Below are 8349 nucleotides of genomic sequence, written 5' to 3'. Positions count from 1 at the left end.
GCAATTCCCACACTGTGTCTTTATAGCCCTGAAACGCTATTGGGGAAGTTCTACAAGTGACTCAATGGCGTGGGCTCAGTTTGGTTTGAGTCTGCTTTACCAAGTATGATGTCCTTTTCTAAGAACTGGTCTCTCCTGCTTCCTGATAGGTTCAAAGCATATGAGAGGAATTCTTTCCATTCTCACTTCTGAGGGGCGTTCTGATTGTGCTTCCCCAGATAGCTTTGCTTGTTCTTCGGACAGTCCACAGCAGGGATTTCACCATATCACAAATGCGTCCATTCTTCTTCGGTCTTCTCTACTCTTGTCCAGCATTCATAGGCATATGACGCCATTAAGAATACCATGACTTGAGGCAGGCACACTCTCGTTCTCAAAGAGACATCGTTGTATTATCTTCAGCAAAATTTTGTTTGCATGTGATATTAATGATGTTGTTCAGTAATTTATGCATTCTGATAAGCCACTGTCCTTATAAAGATGGATCTCTTCTAGTCATTTGGCCAAGTATCTGGTATTCCAGTACTGCATCACTCTGTTGAAACACTTAAATTGGCGTTCCATCAATTCTTCCAACAACAACGATAAACAAACAAAACACCCAAATTCACCGCCATTGAATCAGTGCTAACTCACAGTGACCCTGTAGAACAAGGTTAAAACCTTTTGGGTTTCAAGGGTATAAATGTTTCCTAGAGCAGAAAGCCTCATCTTTGTCCTGTGGAGTGGTTGGTGGATTTGAACTGCTAACCCACTTGATCCAAACCACAACAACGACATCAAATACAAAACCCAAACCAACGTCACTGCCAAGTGGATGCTAACTCATATTGACACTATCAGATAGGGTAGAACTTCCTCTGTAGGTTTCTGAGACTGTAACTCTTTGTGGGAGTAGAAAGCCACATCTTTCCCCCACAGAGCCACTGGTGGTGATCCCTTTCAGAGCTGGGTGCTATCCGGATCTTCTGGACTCAGGGGTGTGCAGACTGATGTTTGTGCGGTCCCTTAGTCCATTGGACTCATTGTTTCATTGCCTTTTTACTTTTCGTTACTCTCCTTTCCTTCAGACAGGGAGACACAATAGTTGCACCTTAAATGGCCACTCATGAGCTATGAAGACTGTAATGAAGTACTTTAATGACTCTCCCCCAGCCTGAGGAGTCCCTGGATGGTGCAAATGTCCGACACACCCAGCTGTTAATCAAAAGTATGCCTTGGAAGAAAGGGCTGATGATTTGATTTTTTAAAAATCAGCTACTGATAATCGTCAGGAGTTCAGTGCTGTCAGAATTAAACGATAGCATCCTGTTACTAATTTCTCTGACCAATGCTCCCTCTTTGTTTCTGTCTTTACTTCTGATAATAATAGCAACCTAAAGTAAGGCAGATATCAAGTGATATTTTGTAAAAAGTGCTATTTCCTGGAGGATTTTTTTAATGTAGGCCCAAAACATGCATTCTTTCATTTACACTTCAGTGTCTTTAATAATTTCCCACAGATATTCACAAACTATATAAATATGAATATAAATATAAATAGAAGCTTATTTATATAGCAAATAACATTTTCTACATGCTTAAGCACAGATGGCAAGCACTGTCTCCATAACTCTACTGATTGTTAGGTCCCACCAAGCCAGTCCCAAGTCCTCGCGACACGACGCACAATAGAACGAAACACTGCCTGGTCCTGTTGCTGTGTTTGAGCCCCTTATTGCAGTCGCTGTGCTGACCACTGAGGGTCTTCCTCTTTTTCACTGACACCCGAGCAAGGAAGATGTCCTTCCCCAGGGACTGGTCCCTCTAGATAGCACATCTCAAGTATCCTATTCGGCAACGTGTCCTCTTTTTTTTTTAAACTTTAAAGAAGTCTTTTGCCGCAGATCTGTCCAAATGCAATACGTTGTATGATTTCTTGATTGCTGTTTCCATAGACATTGGAGGGTAGAATTAAAATAAAATCCTCCTTGCTACTTCAATCTTTTCTCGGTGTATATGCTGATTATTGGATGGAAGACAGAAGAATCACATGGACTACATCTATAGACAGAGACCATGGAAAGATGCAATATGATCAGTCAGAGCAAGACCAGGGGCCACCTGCAATGTAGACCATCAATGGATTACATGTAACTTCAATTTGAAGCTGAAGAAAATTGAAACATATCCGTGAAAGAGAAAGCATGACTCTGGGTAGATGTATATCCATAAATCTAAGACAGCAATTCTTCTTAGATGCTGTAAAGTCTTAAAAATGTACGTAAAGAACACAGTAAAAACAGTATTTTCAATATACTTTTGCTAAGACTAGTTTCTAAATAATTAATATCGCAAATCAACATTTTTCTTCCTACAGGGAGAATTGGATATATATAAACTAGACAAAAGTTTTAGAAGAAACTATTTTGTTTTGTATTGTCAATTTTTTGGGCACTTACCAGTCTTGTACCTTTCAGTGTCTCTCCAAGATGATCAGTGTTACCTGCGTGTAAAGACTCATTTGTGGTTTTGGACTCACTAAATCCTAGCTCCAAATAGTTCTTGCCTCATGGCCCTGCTTGATGCTCACCTTCAGGAAGAGGCCACAGAAGATATAGATGCTCTAGCAAAGTGTGGTGAAGAAATTAGATGGTGCCTGGCAATCAGTATCTGGGGTCTTAAAGTCTTATTTCCAAGCAAGCACCCATCTAAGTGAGATGTCAACTAAGTCTACATGGAAGAAGCAGACCAACATCCGTGATCCAAGGCTTGTAAATCATCCAATCTTAAATTGAAGGAGGGAATATCAGAGCCTAGATTGTGAAATTATGGTTTGCAGAAGGTTATGGATGATAGTGGGAGCCCACAACACATCTGTGAGGTCTCCACAGAAATAGCCCTCCAGTGCTTCCCCTCTACCCATAATAGAGGCATGCGAATAAACTGGTTACAAGACAGATTGCATTGGACAGCTGACTATAGGAGAGACTATATATGATAAACCTGACTTGAACAGTTAAAACCTTGCCAGTTGATCTCCACCCCCCACCCCCCTCTGCCGCATGGATGCATGTTGGGCCTGATGTGGTTTTCAAGTAAAATAAGGGTTCTTGGGGGGGGGGTGTCTAGTGTTGGGGGGATTATCAAGGAGTTCAAGAAGGAAGAGAATGTTTTGAAACTGTGGTAGCAATTGTACAGTACTGCTTGATATGAGTGAACTATGGAATGATATGATATTTGTATTAGCTCCCAATAAAATGGTTTTGGAAAAAATTAAAATATAACCAAAATAAAAAAGAATTTTTAAAAGACTAATTTGTTAATTTATTATTGTGCTGGGTAAAGGAATGCCGTTATCCAGTATTTGAAAGTATAATTATGATACTATCCAATGATTAAAGCTATTTTCCAGTTTTCACCTTCCATTATTAATTATTAGTAAGTGTCACAGTAATATTATTCCTCTGCTATTGGAGGCCAGAGGAGCCCTGGTGGCACCATCAGCTAAGTCTTGGACTGTGAACTGCAAGGTAGGTGTTTAAAACCCAACATCTGCAATGCTGGGAGAAAGGAGAGGCTAGCTGCTTCCATAAAGATTTACAGCCTCAGAACCCCTATGTAGCTTTATTATGAGTTGGAATTGCTTCAATGGCCTGGGTTTGGATTGGAGGCCAAAGGGGAAAATCTCAAAACTGTGGAAGTTTGTATTCCCAGCTGAAATGTCTGTTCCTCATTAGAGTGATTGTGTCTCTGTCCTGGAGGAAGTTATTTTAAGAATAAATGAAGTGGTCAGGTTTGACATGCATACATTTGTTTAGTTGATTGCAAGGTAGTAATGGCAAGGCATGCAAGTAAGACCTCAAGATGTTCTTGAAGCATGGGAAATTCAAAACGAATGCTTACAATGTTAGTTTAAATGGTAGAATCCTAAGTCTTTACATTTCAGGCTTTTACTCTTAATTAGTGGTCTCAACGTGGAGACTGGACCATCCCTGAACTCAGAGGAAGTTTCTGTAGCTAAGGCCCAAGGTCAGTTGTCAAGAGCAGTATCTCAGCAGGATTCTTAGTCTTCAGATGTTAGAGGGACCTTTTGCTTCTGTCTTCTTTCCCCCAAATGAGCAGAACTCCATGAGTTTATATATCACGTATGCTGAAATTAGTATGTTAAAGAATTGATGAGGTATTTATGTTTTATTAATTTATATCATGCACCCTTGTCAATTAAGAACTGGCTGTATGATATTGATATTCTTGTTTTCTGCAGGGTTGGAGGCCAGATTAATTAATTAAAAATATGGAATTGCTTAGTAACACATTTATATTTTGTTCAATTATGGAGACATAATTAATGTTACAGGTATCACAGAGCTCATGTGCATATCTTGATTGATGACCTACTTCACACTCTTCAAGGATGAAAACTCCTATTCTTATCTTCAGTCTCACTGAGAATCTCCTGTACAACCCCAACTCTACATACATTCTTGAAGTGTTCCCTACTTGAGAAGTTCTCAGTATAACTATATCCTCATGTGGTTGTCTGCCCACTGATATGCATCTCTGTTGGCCCTTCCTGTTTTTCCTCCCTCACACACATACACCTCTGTCACCTGAGGTTTGTCACCTGAAAAGAAACTCGTTCTCTCAAATAGAACCAAGCTGTAGAGTAGACATGACATTCTATTGACCACTGCGTCTTGAACTCTCAAATAGCACCTCCTGGTGTTTTTGCTTGTCTGTTTGTTTCTTACTGTTGAATTTGGAACAATGTCAACTTTTGGAGAAATGTCATAAATTACCATTCTCAGGGGGAAAAACACCAAATACAGATCAAGATGATAGATGTTGAATATATACTGAATGTACTGAGTAGGGTTTTTCGACATCAGGAATCTTGATCTCTGGGAGCAGATCACTCTTTGTTCAAGGGGACTGATGTGTGATTTGCAGAATATTTAATAGCCTCCCTGACCCCTACCCACTAGGTACCAGTGGAACCCATAATCTGGTTGTCAAATTGTTTCCAGACATTGTCTGATGTCACCTGGAGGGCAAAGTCTTTCCAGTTGAAAATCACGATATGGATATATCATAATCTAAACGTATGCTGCCGCAGGGTGTACTCCTTCACCAGGCAAATCCAAATAGAAACATTTTAAAATGCTTCTCTTATTCTGAGATGCCCCGCTAGGGGGAGAGTATCCTTGTGGTGAACTGAGTTATTCATGTGGTCTTCGAGCTTTGGAAAATCAGCTTGAGGAAATTTCCTGCTAAATCCTGGGATTTCTCTTTCCCTAGTTTCTACCTCAGGGAGTTTTGTTACCTGTGTCCAGTGTGATGGCCATTTCCTGGGTAGGCTGAAAATACCTGTCTTTTTGTCTCAACGTGGGTTGCGGCTTGTCTTTTGATAGATAAGCACCTTGCAGGGATTGGTTAATACAGAAATACCTTGGCTGTCCAACTCAATTCGTTCCAAATTCGTGTTTGAACACTGAAAAGTTCGAGAACTGAACATATTTTTCTCATAAGAAATAATGGAGAATCAAATAAGTCATTCTGAGGCCCCCAAATTACACTCGCAAATTAATTTTGCAAGGGCTTTAAATCCTTATGGAGACTTTTCGCTTTCTTGCATGTCACTGTCTGGGATACACCATCGCTGTCGAGCTGTTTCTGATTTATCAAAATTAATAGTCACTTTTCAATCTCTTCGGTGGTCCCGGTCCCTTGTTCCTGATTTCACACCTACCCTACATTAGTCACTTTAATCACCTTTGTCGCCCCAAATGCTAATAGTATTGACTCAGCCATGTTGTTTTCACCCACCAAATCAGACAACCAGTGACCTGATTCAAACTTTGCTTTGATTACTTTCTTTAATTCTATCGTGGTTTTCATAGCTTTCCTCTTAGCTTTGCTGCTGGCATCACTAACTTTCTTTGGGGTATTGGTTACAATATTTTATTTGGGGGAAAAGCACAATGAATGTTTCAGGGCACTAACACAAGTACTGTATGTTGTCTGAGCAACAGCGGCGCTTAGACGGAATTGTCACCCCTTTGTGTCCTCCATTAGATGTGACTCCTGACTCACTCTCGCCGGTACAGGGTTTTTTCATGTGATATTTTTGGTTAGACAATTGAGCAAAGTTAGGAACACCGAGCAGATTTTTTTTTGAACCTTCCTGTGCAAGTCATGCCAAGTTCAAGCTTGGAGCTGAGGGACAACGGCAGATGCACTGCATTTACCAATTCCCATTCAGTTGTCTAACGCTGGGAATATTCTGAGAACACTAGAGTACTTATCGTTTTCTCTTGAAGGAATTTGTTATGCAAATTTCATAATACTTGTGGCCCTACATTCCTTCCTTCCTTCCTTCCTTCCTTCCTTCTTTCTTTTTTTCTTTCTTTCTTTCTTTTCCTTCCTAAATATCTTTCAATTCCCCTGAGTTACAGGGATGGATTTTTATAGGGTGGGTTTCTAGTGTGTTAACGCCAGCAGAAGCACCCCAATGGCGTAGCGGTTGCTAATTGTGCGACTAGCCGCCAGGTCAGCAGTTGGAAACCACCAGTCAGCTCTGTGGGAGAGCAGACGCTCCCTATACTAACCTGTTCTCCAGGGTCACCACGAGTCAGAATTGAATGAGTATGCATTTGGTTTTTGGTTTAAATGTCAGAAAAAAGGAGATTAGAGGCTGTGGAAGAAAAACTAAGATATTAATTGTAAACACACTAATTGGAAGTTCCTGGAGAAGATTCTGCTATGTTTTGGTTTGTTATTGAGTGCTATTGAGTTGATTCCAACTTCGAGAGATTCAAGGTGACAGGTTGAAATGACCCCCTAGGGTTTCTGTCATCTTTACAGAAGTAGGTTGCTAGATTCTTACATACATAGATCTGCTCAGGGTTGGAACTGTCAACAACTGTTGTATGACCAGGACTCCTAAAAAAATATGATACCCAGTTGCAGAAGATTCTTTCAAATTATCCAGATGTTTAATTAATTTAATAGAGATTATTCTCTGAATTTTGATTATTGTCTTTTTTTTGCTTGAACTGTCTGGGCTGTTGCCAATCTGTCATTCTAGTTTTACAGGCGTTTTAATAAATATTATTCAAAAGTTTGGAAAGCAATCTGAAGATACTTAAAGAAAATGGAAATTGATCTACCTTATGACCCAGCCATCATCCCTCTATTGGGCATATACCCAGTGGAGGTAACAAATAAAACGCGACCAGTCATATGTGCTCCAATGTTTATTGTGGCACAATTCACAATCGCAAAGACTTGAAAACAGCCTAAGTTTTCATCGATAGATGAGTGGATCAGTAAACTCTGGCACATACACACAATGGAGTACTATGCAGCACTGAAAAGCATGGACGATCACATGAAACACGTCATTTTGTGGGAAGAGCTGGAAGGAATCATGTTAAGTGAGGTAACCCAAACTCAAAAAGACAGGTGTAACATGAGTGCCCTCAGATAAGCATAACCAGCATTCCAGGAATAGAAGAATAAACACCTATCTCACAATAAACGGGTGGAAGCATAGACAGTTGGGGGGGAGAGTGGACCACACCCAGGGAGGTACATGAGCGTCCAACATAAAGAAGGGGAAGGCGGGCAGGTGGAGGGAGAATCGGGGTGGGGAGAAACTGAGATGATGGCACGGGGGGAACAGGGCACTAACCCACCCAGTGGGGGGAGTATTGGTTGTGTCCCCATAGAACTGGAACGTGCATACAGACCCCATCATGACACACCAAACTGGGAGGGCAATGTAAGGCATGGAGGAACCCACAAAGAGACTGGACCATATGCCGGCCCTAACCAGAATCAGCTCAACCCCCACCCTGGAAGCGAGTGCCACAGAAAATGAAAATAGATCGTCTGGTGAGGGAACGGAACTGACCTACCACACCCAGAAGGAAGCTGAGGCAAATGAAGGGGGAAGAAGGGAGTGGAGCACACCCGGGCCCACCAAGCTCAGAGGACGATAGCCTGACTCGGAGCACCCAATGCACAGAGAGGACCATATGGCCGGCCCCACTGGGAGATGCGACATCCTGCACTGACCCATGGCCCTACACAGGACAGCACCAGAGACACAGTGTGGGATGTGTGACTGAGCTGACCCCACCACACTGAGGCAAAACACTGGGGTTTTGCATTGGGGGGGGGGGGGAGCAGAGCAAGGAGGTCCCGAGGGAGTTTCAAGGATGGACTTTGGGGCCAGGACGTGGCACCCCATCAGACTCATCCCAAAAACACTCCTAAAGGTCAACAAACAGACCTTGAACTATTAACAGGCTTTTCTTTCTTTTTTTTTTTTTTTGGTTTTGTTTTTTTCTTCTTTTAAACTTT

The sequence above is a fragment of the Echinops telfairi genome, unplaced genomic scaffold, assembly GCF_000313985.2.
Source record: "Echinops telfairi isolate 266 unplaced genomic scaffold, ASM31398v2 ScPeMD7_21;HRSCAF=78, whole genome shotgun sequence".
Lineage (NCBI taxonomy): Eukaryota > Metazoa > Chordata > Mammalia > Afrosoricida > Tenrecidae > Echinops > Echinops telfairi.
The sequence above is the reverse complement of the archived record's forward strand: the minus strand, read 5'-3'. Positions refer to the sequence as shown.